The 16,220-nt window shown below is 41.9% G+C and overlaps 1 long non-coding RNA gene across 1 annotated transcript in view; it reads left to right on the top strand.

Annotated features, from left to right (window-relative positions):
• The first annotated feature begins 15,362 nt into the window (after positions 1-15,362).
• LOC141091383 (uncharacterized) overlaps positions 15,363-16,220 on the top strand; it is a 105,177-nt gene continuing 104,319 nt past the window's right edge. Inside the window, exon 1 of the long non-coding RNA XR_012232495.1 lies at positions 15,363-15,448. This is a non-coding gene — a long non-coding RNA (uncharacterized lncRNA). The remainder of the gene's footprint in view (positions 15,449-16,220) is intronic.

The following is a 16,220-nucleotide window of genomic DNA, read 5'->3' as shown; positions in this document are numbered from 1 at the left end:
CCCATCGTTTGCTCAGTCTATTTTTCTGCCTGCGTTTGTGTTTTCATCTTGTCTCACTGACAATATATGTTTGGGGCTGTCTATTCCTTTGGGTTCTGCTCCGGGGCAGTTTAGATTTCCCCTTACTTGCTTTAGGCTAAGTTAGCTCTCCGGCTGTGCCGAGGCGTCTAGGATCATCGTAAGTACGCTCCACGGCTACTGCTAGTTGTGTGGACAGGATCAGAGGTCTGCATCCGCTTAGTCACCAACCTCTCTGGTTTTCTGTGGCTTAGCCTTGCCTGCTATCCTCCTCGGTGACCCATTCATAACAGCTGTGGTTGTCGGGAGGACGGCCAATAAAGAGGACCTGTTGAACGTACACTAGTTTCTGTCTCCAGTCTGTTTGTGGCGAAAAAGGGACCACCCCCCAGACGGCACTTGTGTTTGATTTTGCCTCCCATTGAGGTGAATGGCGTTCAGTTATGTTCGGCAAATATTCGACAAATCAATAGGCGAATATTGCAAGTTCAGCGAGCGTAATCCGAAACAAACATTAAAATATTCCCTCATCTCTAGACCGATTCTCTTTAAATGTGTCAATACTAATGGAAAAAAGATACTCGTCTCCCAGACCTGCACTATTCCACCATATTCAGTTCTGCATCCACCTACATTCAGAAAAAGCACTGCTTGGACAAAATGTGAACACTGCAGCTCAGCTCATCAATAGCCAATGATTGAATGCAGAGCTCACGTGACACTCCTGCTGGATGTTGATCTTAGCAGACAAGTGGTGAATGTAGGGCTGAGTACGATTGAGTGTTTCCAGAATGGGAAAAGAGTATCAGTTTGCTTTAAACTCTTTGAGAGCGTTAGTAAGAGATTGTCCAGTAGACACTCCTACAGATACTTTCCAGGATTCCTGGCACTGAAATTCAGTACACCCTACAATGTCACATTTTCCCTTATGCAGTGCAGAAGAATGATCCCTAAAGAGTCAGCAATGCCTCCTTGAACTGCTTGATTCAGTCCTCCCCTACATTTAGAGGTGCCGTTTTTCACTCCGGTATTGATAAGGGATGGGGTGAAGTGGTAGGCGCCAGAACTATTAAGAGGTGCACATGGAGTGGTGTGCGCCTCCATCGACCTCATCACAAATCTTACTCCCGTCAGGGAATAGAGTAAGATTGTGAAAAAAAAATTTACTTTCAAAGATCGTTACGCCAGTCTTCTGGCATGAAAGCTTTAATGAATCAAAGCCTCAGAGTTTATAGAACAAGAAAACCATGTTTCATGAAGCAGATTAGCCCTATCCCAGAGGAATAATCTGAGTGTGACTTCTTGTCACCATTTCTGGTTGGAAACTGCTTTACGTGAAGTTTCACTTACTGAGTTGGTTTGAACATCTGTGGCTGTATGAAGATTTTCCACTAAAAATGAGTGCATTTTTCAAAAGGAATTTTGATGCTGAAAAAGTGTTAACAATGCTAGATAGGATACATGGAAGGTTGCCGTAGGGCAGTTTAACTGACAGCAGTATTGTGGAAGTTATGTTTTGTTGCCAAAAGTGCTGTTTGAATCATCTCTAAAGCTAGTGTGTCCTCGGATGTCTGCTGTAAGCACTTCCCTTCCCCCTTTGCTCTTCAGTAATGCTGTAACGTTCAGCTCAGAATCTGCTAAAGTCATTATTTTAGATGAGGTGACAGGGGTGGTGTAAATGGCATACTGCAGAAGGCGGGGGGCACTTCAATGTTAGGGAATTCCCAAAAAATTCTCAATGGATTAAATCTTTTTCAATTGTCCTATTACTAAAACTTTACATAGAGGTATACATAAAGCAAATCTGTCACTAGATTTCACGATACAAACTACATTCATTATCAAATCAATTTCTTAGAATTGATGAGACTGGTGTCCTTACTTTGAAAAACATTTCAGAATCTTTAAATGAAAATTAACATTTTATAAGAGTGAGATATCTAATGAGTTCAAGAGCATTCAGTCTTCACCCACACGGCCTGACTGACAGCTGCAGCTTGTACTGGACAGTATGAGATCTCAGCAGCCAGAGGGATACTGAGGAACTATCAACAAGGTTAGATGAGTGGAGATTGAGTTTATACTTTAAAAGGGAATATTCAGCCATTTTGACAAGGATTATCCAAGTAAGTACACCAGTCTCATCGGGTCTAAAAGATCTTTAGAATAATATATGTAGTTTGTTTTGTGAACTCAGTTTTAAAAACCTTTCCAGGTCTCCTTTCTAATACTGTCAGAAGGTTTGCAAGGTCATAATAAACTGGAACATTTTTTTACTATTTGAGCGCTAGTATGGAATTAGGATGATAGCATCATGAAAATGTGAGAGTCAACCTATAGTAATTATATGTATCGGTGCACACTTTGTCATCTGACAATAAAAATCAAATCTGTAAGAATCAAGAACTTTTCATTTTTGAGGACAATGACTGACATATTCAGATACGCAGTGATGTATCTTGAAGCTTGTGGGCAAAATCTCTAAGGTTCTCAATTTTCATTTTAAATAGTGTTGGACTTCTCATCTAGACCAAAGGGAACTTTTGTGTCCTTGCAGGTATCTGGACCAGGATGCAATTACAATGCCTGTCACACATCTATTTGCCTATCTCTATATCTATAGCATTTATCTATCTAACTATCTATCTATCTATCTATCTATCTATCATCTATCCATCCACCTATCCAAAAAAAATGTACTGTATCTATGTAAAAAGTATGTATCTAAAAAAGTATCTATCTCAGTGGTGGGCACTGCAGCCTTGCAGTGCTGGGGTCCAGGGTTCAAATCATCTGCAAGGAGTTTGTATGTTGTCCCCATGTTTGCGTGGGTTTCCTCCGGGTACGTCGGTTTCCTCCCACACTCCAAAGACATACTGATAGGAAATTAGATTGGGAGCCCCAGTGGGGACAGTGTCAATAGTGTCTGTAAAGCGCTGTGGAATTAATGGCTCTATATAAGTGAGTAAAATAAATATCTATCTATCTATCTATCTATCTATCAAAAAAGGATGTACTGGGTCTATGTAAAGAGAGTGTATCTAAAAAAGGATCTATTTTTCTATCTATCTAGCATCTATTTGTATCTATCTCATTCCATGGCCAATGAAATAACCGTATGTTTAATGCTTTAACTACACAAGTCCAATGTGTCTCTGTAATAGCAACGACAGGACAGTCGTAGGGCCTCAGTGTGGAATTTGGCAAAGGTGATGAAGGTTATCGCTTAGAATCCAGATTAACTAAAGTAGCGTGGACAGTTCTGAGACTGAGATCTCCTAAGTACATGAGTGATAAAAAGTTCATCCATTGGGAACATGTGTAATGTTTATGGGTAAGATCAAAGAGCCTTACATGGTTTATACAGCAATGTGGAGGCCAGCTTAAGGCCAGGGCATCTGCCTCTCTCCATGGGGATCCCATTAGAAGGAAAGAATGCAGGTCATCATTGGCTAATCGTTTTAACACTTTCAATTCTGATTTAGCTTAGAGCACTTAATTTTATGGTTTTCCGTAACTGATCCCTTTTGGTCATGAATAGGTTAAGGCTATGGTGAAAACCCAAACCACACTAGCAAAAAATTTAAAAAAACAATTGTCAGCCCATCACACGCAATATTTGCTAAGTAAAACCACAGAACAGTCAACTTTTGTTATTGCATATGTTTAACCCCTTTTCTTCCTCATAAAAATGCTGCTTTCATGTTGGACGCTGGAGGAGCGAGGTTTAAACTGTTTGATGGCACTTTGCTTCCCACAGTCCTGCCGTCGTTCCAGCTCTAGAGGATGACAATCTTGACAATGCTTTGTGTGAATTCTGTAAGGGAACAAATGACTTGCACCTGTCTCCTGGATGGAGAGGAAGATCTGCTACATGGATATATTCATGGGAATGTAACCCAAGATTTCACCATCAACTGGAGGCAAAAATGTAAAGTAGCATCACTGAGGCATAAGATATTTTAGATCGTACTTAGAAAATTTTGCAGATAACTTTAATTTAACTGGACACTTTTACAATTTTTTTGCTTTCTAAATTTACAGATTATCTAAAATAGTTTTCCGTCAGTTTTATGCTGTTAAAATACAACATAGAGGTATATTCCTTGAACCAGCCTGAAAAACAACTGCATTTCTGCACCTGTTAAGTAAATTATGTTATTCGTGGTTTTTCGCTGCTTTTCTCACTGCATTTTTCTTTACATACATTTTTATCTTGTTTTTTATACTTTGTTTTTAGTTATTGGTATGTCATTTTTTAACAGTGAAGCAGCTAATTTTGACCATAATGACCAGGACAAATTTTTGAAATCTGACCAGTGTCACTTTATCATAAAGCAATGGGGGCAGTAATTTGACTGTCACCAACAAGAAGAGAACCATAAATCAATACAAAAATCAATTTATTTAGATCAATAAAAATCCATAAAATTCACTACTTTTCCATAATTACAAATAAACAAATCAAAACCACAATAATAGGAATTAAATATTGCACATAATAATTATTATCGGAAAGGAAATACTACACCATATAAAAATAGAGTAACACTAGGTATTTCTCTAAATTATGCCCATGGCATTAATAATATATTACCATATGTGCCCCATATAATCATACATAATCTCTGGTTACAATATCCCCTATCCGTACTAAATACCCAAAAATGTGTTCCAAAAGAGATGTGTACCCCCAAGTTAAGGAAAGTCAGGGCACCCCCTTAGCCTGAGGGGCAGTTCAGGGGCCAAGGTTTCTGGTCCCCTGTTTTCCCACTACTGCCCCGTGACAATCACATTTTTTCCACAAAAATGTTGCTTTTGCCCCAATTTCTTTCATTTTCACAAGGGTATCAGAAGAAAATGGACCACAAACTTTGTTGAGAAATTTCTCCTGAGTACATTGATACCCTATATGAGGTGGAAAACTATTGCTTGGGTGGATGGCAAGGCGTGGAAGGGAAGGAGCGCCACTTGATTTTTGGTTTGCAAAGATGGCTGGAATAGGTAGCGGATGTAATGTCACGATTGCAGAGCCCCTGATGTGCCTAAACAGTAGAATCCCCCAACAAACTGCCACCATTTTGGAAACTACTACCCTCAAGGAATTTATTTAGAAGTATGGTGAGCACCTTGAATTCACACTTGCTTCTGACAATTTTATAATATTCAGTCATGAAAATGAAACAATACATTTTTACCACAAAAAAAGTTATTTTTTTCCAAACTTTTAATTTTTATGAAGGCAAAAGGAGAAAATGGACCATAAAATTTGTTGTGCGATTTCTCCTGAGTTCCCCAGATACCCCATACATGGTGGAAAACTACTGGTTGGATGCATGCAAGGGCTTGTAAGGGAAGGCGCACCATTTGAATTTTGAAACGCCATTTTGGCTGTAATAGATTGTGGACACCATGTGACATTTGAAGAGCCCATGACATGCCAAAACAATAGAAACCAACACAATTCCTTTCAAGGAATTCATCTAAGGGTGTAATGAGCATTAGTAAACCTCAGACAATTCCAAGAAATATATAAATTGGACTGAGTAAATGGAAATTACCATTTTTTACACAAAAGTATTGCTTTGGCCCCAAGTTTTTATTTTCCAGAAGGCAATGGGAGAAGATGAACATTACAATCTGTTACAATAACAATACAGTCTTTTACACAAATTCTCTTGAGTACACCAATAACGTGTATGGATATGGAAGGTGAGGAGGAGAATGAGGAGTTGCAGTAACTGCAGTAGAAGGTGGGTGAAACTCTGATTGAACCAAGGCCCACAATCTTTGGTGTCGGTAGCACTTGTTCCATCCGAGCGTCCAACTGGATCCCGGGTTCCACAATGTTCACCCAGTGTGCCATCAGTGAAATGTAGTGTCCCTGGCCACAAACACTTGTCCACGTGTCTGTGATTAAGTGGACCTTCCCAATAGCAGTGCAGCATTGGTCAGGGCATGGCTGATATTATGGGACACGTGCTTGAATAAGGCTGGGACGGCAAACCAGAAGAAATAGTTGGCGGTTGGAGAAAGCTTCCATCTCTACAAGCTTGCGTTTCAAAACTGGGGTAGAGACATCTGAATGCTGTGCTCGGAGAAGGACGTGGTTGCTTACAGTGGTTGCTAGTGTGCAACGACAGGTGCAGGGTGGGAGGCATCTTCACCTGGGTCATGGAGAGTGGATTGGTGTGCAGTTAGAACAAGGGAAGAGGCAGTGGTGTCACCCGCAGACACTGTTTCTGGACCCTGGCATTCAGCCCAACTAGTCAGGTGCTTTGCTGTCATGTGCCTGAACATGCTAGTGGTGGTCAGGCTGGTAGTTGAGCTGCCCCTGCTAATGCTGGCATGGCAGATGTTGCAAAAGGCTTTTATGAATTACTGTAACTGGACTGTCTTTAAAAAAGTGTCAGACTAGGGAACACTTAAACTTTGGCCAGGCAAATACACCCGTGTTGATGCTCTGGGGAACAGTTGCCCACCTTGTGCCTCACCACCCCACTGCCTCTTCCTGCCTGTTGTAGTGCTGCAGAACTCTCCTCCTGTGCGCTGCTTTCCTCGCTGTGCATGTCACCTTCCCAGATTGGGTCAGTGACTTTATCATCCACCACCTCATCTTCCACTTCTGCATCCTGGTCTTCCTGGCTTGCTGACTTAAAAATATTAGCTGTTGGCAATTCTGTCTCATCCTCATCCACCTCTTGCAACAGTAATTGCATTTTACCACCATCGCCTTCTTGTGAGCGTGGCTGCTCAAATATTTAAGCATCGCTGCATGCGATCTACTCATGTTCCACTTGAAATGAGCAGGGCTAGAGGCCAGAATCTATAAATGGAAATGTGAACAGCTCTTTGGCGTGTCCAAGTGTCGGATCACTTGACTCCGGGCACTCGGCAAGGTGGGAACAAGGAGGATCAGGGTGAGGATTATGTGGTCCAGAATCACGGCTACTGAGACTGGACCGTATGGAAGACAGGGTGGAGCTGGCAAACTGACTGAAAGTATTATCTGCTATCCATCTAACAACCTTTTCACACTGGTCTCGCTTCAAGAGTGGTGTTCTGCACTACCCTACTAAGTAGGGCTGGAAGCTAGATCAACATGATGTGTGTGTTTGTTATGCTCCCATGCCAGGCACAGTTTCACTTTTCCCACGGCCTCGGCCTCTGTGCTCACTATCAGCATCATGTCCATTTCCCCATCCCTTACCACACACGTTACCCATTTTAAATTGCATATGATATATCCCTGTTAAGAAAACTGTTAAGGATTAGTGTCACAGGAAAATTTGCACACCTCGGATGGACTTGTTACATTGCAGTAGCAATATAGCGATGCTCTTGATAGCCATCAAAGTCTGGCTGTATGCTTTTGATGCACATCTGCCCCAGTATAAATGCCATATTATAATTCCCTGCTGAAAAGGATTACTATCACAGGAAAATTTGCTCACCTCAGATGGACTTGTTACACTGTAGAAGCAATATAGCAATACCATTGCAACCAAGTATGGCTGTATGCATTTGATGCACAACTGGCACAGTATAAATGCCATATATTTCCCTGCTGAAAAAACTTTGCAGGATTCCTATCACAGGAACATTTTCTCACCTCAGATGGACATGTTACACTGCAGTCGCAATATAGGGACACTACTGCAACCAACTAAGTATGACTGTATGCATTTGATGCACAACTTGCACCGTATAAATGCCGTATAATATTTGCAAGATTAAGAGCATAAAAGAATATTATCTGCCCTTTGAAGGGCTCTTGGTATAAATTGCAGCAGTAAGTAAGTTCAATTAATTCTATCCTGTCCTGCATTTTCACTTTGGCACAATCTCACCCTAAGGAGCACGTCTCACTAAATGATGCACCAGCGATCCCGACAACGATACGACCTTGTCAGAATCGTTGGTGCCTCGCCACATGGCCACTGGTGAGCTGCCAAACAGGCAGATTTCACCAGCGATCAGGACCAGAGAGGACGCTGGTATCCAAGGAAAATATCGGGTAACTAAGCGAGCACGTCGCTTAGTTACCCGCTGTGTACCTTGGATACCTGCGTGCTTGCGCTGGGAGCTGGTATCCCAGGTAAATATCGGGTAACTAAGCGTGCGTGTCACTTAGTTACCCGCTGTGTACCTTGGATACCAGCTCCCAGGGCCAGCATCAAGGTACACAGCGGGTAACTAAGCGACGCTCGCTTAGTTACCCGATATTTACCTTGGATACCAGCTCCCAGTGTCTGCTTACAGCCCTGGGAGCTCTCTGATCGTTGGTCATCCACTGCCACATGCAGCGATGCGTGCTGGCCAGCGGGAGACCAACGATCAAAAAATCGCCCAGGACATTAGAGCACAATCAGAGATACCTGGCGGGGGGGTGGCCAATTGTGATCTTGTCCAAGCTGTTAAAATATCACAAATGAACACACAATCATAAAATAAAATTGTTCCAAATGCAGTCCAGTTTTTAATCAGATTGCATTCTTCCGATTTAATCGCAAGTGGAACCGATCCCTAAGTGCTGCTAACAGTAGTATGAATATTGATTATAATTAGCCCTAATAAGCTGTTGTTGTAGTTGAAATAAATATTTATGGTGTCTAATCCCTGCCTATATGCAGCTAAAACCCTTTCCCTAGTTCAGCAGTGCAGCACCTCTCCCTGCTCTGTCTGTTTCCGCTTGTACACTGTGCAGAGCAAAGGTCTTATATAGACTCGATGCCAGCCAATCACATTAATGCTGCAACCAAGACGGCTTTGGCGTTACAATGACTGGCAGGCATTCCTTGCATGTTGGCTGTCTAACCAGCGCCAAACATGCGGGATGGAGACTTGAGCTTGCACGCTCAAAATACTCGCCGAGTAACAGGCATTTCAAGCACACTGATGCTCGAGCGATTAACAAGCAGTGATGAATATGCTCGCTCATCCCAATTGACAGGTCTACCTATGTGTGACTATAGGGAGATACATGTCTATGTCAGCTGGATATGAGAAGCCTCTTGGACTAGCCATCACTGTTGTATCGTCGCCATCCAGCTCTTACAAGTATGTTTTTCTCTTAAACACTGCAGCATTTCATAGTAAAACATATAGGGATGTAATGACGGAGCCAGTCTCTGATTTATGCTGCCCATCATTTGAGCAACATGAATCAGCTGTCAGGTGCCCTTTAATGAATACATGCAATTGCCATAGTCTAAAATTTATTAACGGTACACCAGAATTTCTACTAATGTTACGACATAATAAACTTTCAAAATCACTATGCTTTTTCTTTTTTTTAGAAGTCTAGAAGCAACATCAAGAAATGAGACCTGCAAAAAATGACCAGAGCCAGAAGAGCAAAGCAAGCATTCCATTGAACTCTTTTAGAACTGAGCGGTACAGCCTAAATTGGACTCCTCTACACAAAGCTTCAAGGAGAGAAGACCTGTGAACATAAGGAGTATGCATTTTTGTATTTTTTTTCTGTCTAATCTTATTTGTCTTTGAAAATAAACTTCATATGACGGTATATAATCAAAGCATACTGAAGTATCACAATATAGAATTGTTATAGAATGAAGAAAATACATAGCAGGGTAAATTCTTTAACCCCTTCATGACCAAGCCTATTTTGACCTTAATGACCAGGCCATTTTTTGCAATTCTGACCAGTGTCCCTTTATGAGGTAATAACTCAGGAACGCTTCAACGGATCCTAGCGATTCTGAGATTGTTTTTTCGTGACATATTGGGCTTCATGTTAGTGGTAAATTTAGGTTGATAATTTTTGCGTTTATTTGTCAAAAAATCAGAAATTTGGCGAAAATTTTGAAAATTTAGCAATTTTCAAATTTTGAATTTTTATTCTGTTAAACCAGAGAGTTATGTGACACAAAATAGTTAATAAATAACATTTCCCATATGTCTACTTTACATCAGCACAATTTTGGAAACAAAATATTTTTTTGTTAGGAAGTTATAAGGGTTAAAAGTTGACCAGCAATTTCTCATTTTTACAAAAAAATTTACAAAACCATTTTTTTTAGGGACCACCTCACATTTGAAGTCACTTTGAGGGGTCTATATGGCAGAAAATACCCAAAAGTTACACCATTCTAAAAACTGCACCCCTCAAGCTACTCAAAACTACATTCAAGAAGATTATTAACCCTTCAGGTGTTTCACAGGAACTAAAGCAATGTGGAAAGAAAAAATGGACATTTTAATTTTTCCAACAAAAATTTTCTTTTAGCATCAATTTTTTCATTTTCACATGGGAAACAGGATAAAATGGATCCTAAAATTTGTTGGGCAATTTCTCCTGAGTACAACGATACCTCATATGTGGTCATAAACCACTGTTTGGGCGCACGGCACGGCTCAGAAGGGAAGGAGCGCCATTTGACTTTTTGAATGGAAAATATGCTGGAATATTTAGCGGTTGCCATGTCGTGTTTGGAGAGCCCCTGTGTGCATAAACATTGGAGCTCCTCCACAAGTGACCCCATTTTGGAAACTAGACCCCCCAAGGAACTTATCTAGATGCATAGTGATCACTTTGAACCCCCAGGTACTTCACAAATTGATCTGTAAAAAAAAAAAATACTTTTTTTTCACAAAAATTTTCTTTTAGCCTCAGTTTTTTCATTTTCACATGGGCAACAGGATAAAATGGATTCTAAAGTTTGTTGAGCAATTTCTCCTGAGTGCACAGATACCTCATATGTGGTCATAAACCACTGTTTGGGTGCACGGCAGGGCCCGGAAGGCAAGGAGCACCATTTGACTTTTTGAATGGAAAATTAGCTCCAATCGTTATCGGGCACCATGTCGCATTTGGAGAGCCCCTGTGCACCTAAACATTGGAGCTCCCCCACAAGTGACCCCATTTTGGAAACTAGACCCCCTAAGGAACTTATCTAGACATGTAGGGAGCACTTTGAACCCCCAAGTGCTTCACAAAAGTTTATAACACAGAGCAGTGAAAATAAAAAATATATTTTTTTCCTCAAAAATGATTTTTAGCACACTATTTTTAATTTTCACAAGGCTAACAGGAGAAATTGGACCACAAATCTTGTTGTCCAGTTTGTCCTGAGTATGCTGGTACCCCATATGTGGGGGGGAACCACTGTTTGGGCACACGGCAGGGCTCAGAAGGGAAGGAGCGCCATTTGACTTTTTGAAATGCAAATTACTTCTAATCGTTAGCGGACACCATGTCGTGTTTGGAGAGCCCCTGTGTGCCTAAACATTGGAGCTCCCCACAAATGACCCCATTTTGGAAACTAGACCCCCTAAGGAACTTATCTAGTTGTGTAGTGAGCACCTTGAACCCTCAAGTGCTTCACAAAAGTTTATGACGCAGAGCCGTGAAAATAAAAAAAAAAATTTTTCCCTCAAAAATTATTTTTTAGTGCGCAATTTTTTATTTTCACAAGGGTACCAGGATAAATTAGACCCCAAAATTTGTTGTCCAGTTTGTCCTGAGTACGCTGGTACCCCACATGTGGGGGGGGAACCACTGTTTGGGCACACGTCGGGGCTTGGAAGGGAAGTAGTGACATTTTGAAATGCTGACTTTGATGGAATGGTCTGCGGGTGTCATGTTACATTTGCAGAGCCCCTGATGTACCTAAACTGTGGAACCCCCCACAAGTGACCACATTTTGGAGACTAGACCCCCCCAAGGAACTTATCTAGATGTGTGGTGAGCACCTTGAACCCCCAAGTGCTTCACAGAAGTTTATAACGCAGAGACGTGAAAATAAAAAATATTTTTTTTCCTCAAAAAAAATTATTTTTAGCCAGCAATTTTTTTTTTTCACAAGGGTAGCAGGATAAATTGGACCCCAAAAGTTGTTGTACAGTTTGTCCTGAGTACGCTGGTGCCCCATATATGGGGGGGAACTATTGTTTGGGCACACATAAGGGCTCAGAATGGAAGTAGTGGCGTTTTGAAATGCAGACTTTGATGGAATGGTCTGCGGTCGTCATTACGTTTGCAGAGCCCCTGATGTGCCTAAACAATAGAAACCCCCCACAAGTGACCCCATTTTGGAAACTAGACCTCCCAAGTAAATTATCTAGATGCCTGGTGAGCACTTTGGACCCCAAAGTGCTTCACAGAAGTTTATAATGCAGAGACGTGAAAATTAAAAAAAAAAATTTTCCACAAAAATATTTTTTTAGCCCCCAATTTTTTATTTTTCCAAGGGTACCAGGAGAAATTAGACCCCCAAAGTTGTTGTGCAATTTTTCCTGAGTACGCTGATACCCCATATGTTGGGGTAAACCACTGTTTGGGCACACGTCGGGGCTTGGAAGGGAGGAAGCACCGTTTAACTTTTTGAACGCAAAATTGGCTGGAATCAATGGTTGCACCATGTCGCGTTTGGTGACCCCCTGATGTGCCTAAACAGTGGAAACCCCTCAATTCTAACTCCAGCCCTAACCCCAACACACCCCTAACCACAGCCCTAACCCCAACACATCCCTAACCCTAATTCCAACCCTAACCATAACCCTAACCCCAACATACCCCTAACCCTAATCCCAACCCTAACCATAACCCTAACCACAAGCCTAACCCTAATTCCAACCCTAACCCTAATTCCAACCCTAACCCTCTTTCCAACCCTAACCCTCTTTCCAACCCTAACCCTCTTTCCAATCCTAACCCTAACCCTCTTTCCAACCCTAACCCTCTTTCCAACCCTAACCCTAACCCTCTTTTCAACCCTAACCCTAACCCTAATGGAAAAATAAAAATAAAAATATTTTCTTTATTTTATTAGTTCTGCCTACCTATGGGGATGATAATCGGGGGGTTTATTTACTTTTTCTTTCATTTTGATCACTGTGAGAGTGATCAAAATGAAAGCATGGAATCTGCAGCCGGCAGATTTGGGCGGGCGCACTGCGCATGCGCCCGCCATTTTCAAAGATGGCGGCGCCCATCATCCGGACCCGAGGGACACCGGGAGGGACGGGGGGACTCAGGAGGTACTGGGGGGGTGAGGGGGGGATCGGAGGCTGGCGGGGAGCAGAGGGAATGGGAGGGGGGCAGATGATGACAGCGGCGGCAGATCGCCGCTGTCATTCAGTTGCGGGGGGGGGGCGATCGCCGGTGGGGGGGTGGAATCGGTGTCTCCAGCCATGTCCGATGCTACAGCAGCGTCGGACATGGCTGGATTGTAATATTTCATCAATTTTCATTGATGAAATATTACTATCGCTCTGATTGACTGTTTCACTTTTAACAGCCAATCAGAGCGATCGTAGCCATGTGGGGGAGAAGCCACGTCCCCTGTGGTGAATTACAAAGCCCCCTGTATCTGCGGGTCTGGTGACCTTTCAGTGACCCCGGTCACCCGACCCGCAGGGGGGCTTTGAAGTCATGACGCCACATAGGCGTCACTGGTCAGATTTGAACCAGGTTTCATGACGCCTATGTGGCATGGGGGTTAATGCCACATAGGTCGTGAAGGGGTTAATGTTATGTTTTAAACCTCAATTGTAATTGCACATGCTTCCCGAATCTCTTACTGCACCATTTCAGTCGTATGTATTTGACTCTGAAATGCTGTAGCGATTCAGAGAAAAATACTTTTAAAGCCATCGGGGATGGAGCCCAGCAGTCGCCTAATCAGAGAGGAGGTCCCATGGCTTCGTCCTGCCTGCTGCCAGTGGCTGAAAGGTCTCTCCCTGAGAGCGTGTATAGGGAGAGAGCTGTCATTTCAGTGGTCTTTGCAGGGCGAAGCCGCCAGGGACTGCTTGTCCAACTAGTCACCCATGCTGCTTAGTCCCCAGTGGCTTTTAAAGTATGTTCTTCTCTGAAACTCTATAGCGTTTTAGAATCAAACGTACCTGGCTGAAATTGTGCAGCCAGTGTCTGATACATACAGTCAATGGATCCAGGAGAATGTACGGTATGTGGATGAAAAATATTTTCAATCATGCAGCATGCTACATCACAGATGTTCTCCTGATTTGCGGGGGACTTCAGACATAGCTATGCAAGGTGTAAAATTTGCGATCTCCTTAAAAATTTGAACTTACCGCCTTACTTACCAACTGCGGCTCCATTGCTGCGTCTCTGCTGCTCTTCGATAGTCTTTGGCTACTTTCACACTTGCGTTTTTTTGCACTGCGCACCGTGCGCAGTGCAAACACACGTAAAAAACGCATCATGCGTTTTTCGTTTTTAGGTTTTTTTTGCGGTTTTACGCACATTTTTTAATAAAAAGCATGCATTTTTTTGCTCTGACGTGCGCATTAGCATGCGCATGTCAGCGCACCGATACACTAAAATGGGTGGTTGGGTGAAAAAAAATTGCTCATGCGTTTTTTTCCGGCAAGTCGGACGTTCAAAAAATGCAACAGAGTGCATTTTGTGCACCCGAGCGCACACTACAGAAAACGCATGCGCGTGCAAACGGGTACAAACGCATGTGTATGCGCACCCATGTAAAGAACAGGGGAAAAAACGCATGCTTTTTTTGCGCAAAAAAAAAAGTGCAAAAAAACGCAAGTGTGAAACCATCCTTTGTTGGTGATTTTTGTCGGTTGTAGCGGTGATATTATTTTGACAGTGCTTCTTTGCTACAGCCAGTCACTTGGTTCATCAGTCATGCCGAGGTAGACAGCGCATGACTGCTGAGCCCAGTGATTGGCTGCAGCAGTCATTTGTTGGTAAAGAGATATCACCCCTGCAATCCTGTAAGGAAATTCTAGCAGAAAGATGGTGTTGGTGTGGCAGTGGCTACTTGGTGTTGGTGTGGCAGTGGCTACTTCAATGAAGCTGACGAACTGTATGCATTACAGTAATTATAAGGTAACTATAGCAGATACTCCAAAAAGCTACTTTACAGAAGGGGCACCTGCTATTACCTAATATTAATATTTTAGTCCTTTAAGATTTTGGGTACAGTATACTGTGCTGTTTCAAATGAATGGGAGTATTTAAGAAAAATAATTTAAGTAAGTCAGCAGCTTCATTCCTTTAAATAAGTTTTATTGACTGTCGGTACCTATTGTGAAATAGTAGTGTTGCTGCGCACCAGCGATCAGACATGCAATCAGCAAAGAGAAAATGGATATTGAATGAGGAATCGCTTGAGTGATTCCCATCTATTGTACAAGGAGCTGCTTCTCAGCGCAGCAGAGTAAGGGGTACAGAATAAGCCATTATGGTGCTAAAGGTCAAGATGTGACTCTTTTTGGGATGGATGGATGGACTGGTCGGCAACACCTTGAGCTAATGATCTTGTTGAACACACACTGAGCAGCTGCACTTTAAGTAATTCATTATACCCATAAGAGATACTCCATAGGTTCTAATGGTCAGTGACAGTCAGTTAGAACGAACAGTTCAGTCTTACTCTAGAAGCAGAGTGACTTAAACACTGTCGAAAATGATAGTGCTGGGGTGAGTTATGGACACATTAGTCGTCAAAGTTACCTATGTTATTTATTAGATTTAGAACAATTGTACGAAGTTGTCACATGCAGCTCCATACAACTGGCAGGATTTGGTATGGTCTATAAAATGCTAAAGTCATTTGTTCAAAAATTTCTAATGGAAAATTATTGATTTGATGTATTTTTACAGATCATTAATTTGCCAACTTGTACGGTATGTACAGTAAGTTTTTAGACAGGTCTTTGATTATCATTATATTCAGTTAATGTTTAAGATAATAATAAGGTTCTAGTAACACTTTTTTTATATTAACACTTTTTCCGTTTGGTCTAGGTTACAGTGTTTGATGTCATGAACAGCATAGTCTGCACTGACAAACTCCAATTATGCATCAATGAACTGTATCGTTATTCACTGGCAGCCATGATAGTAATGTGAATATACCTTAGAAAGTAACCAGCATTTTAACTTTTATTCCATAAATTAATATAATATGTTTCTTTCTTCTCCAGGACTGACCATTCTTCGTCAAAATCCTCAATTCCCGGGTAAAATCTGTATTCAGTGAAGACAGATTTTTACATTACTAAGATAGGAGATGACAGCTGGTACTGAAATGATTCTTTTTGAATGGGATGGGGAGGAGGAAGAAGGAGCTCTACCTCTGGACCCTGCGTCCTCCTCTCTCCACTCTGGATAGGACTTCATAAGCACCAACTGCCTTGTCCTATCTCAGTAATGTAACAATCTGTTTTCACTCGATACAGATTTTAACTGG

The sequence above is a fragment of the Dendrobates tinctorius genome, unplaced genomic scaffold (assembly GCF_039654945.1).
Source record: "Dendrobates tinctorius isolate UK_male_01 unplaced genomic scaffold, ASM3965494v1 ptg000051l, whole genome shotgun sequence".
Classification (NCBI taxonomy): Eukaryota; Metazoa; Chordata; class Amphibia; order Anura; family Dendrobatidae; genus Dendrobates; species Dendrobates tinctorius.
Note: the sequence above shows the minus strand (reverse complement) of the source record. Positions and strands in the feature narration are given on the sequence as shown.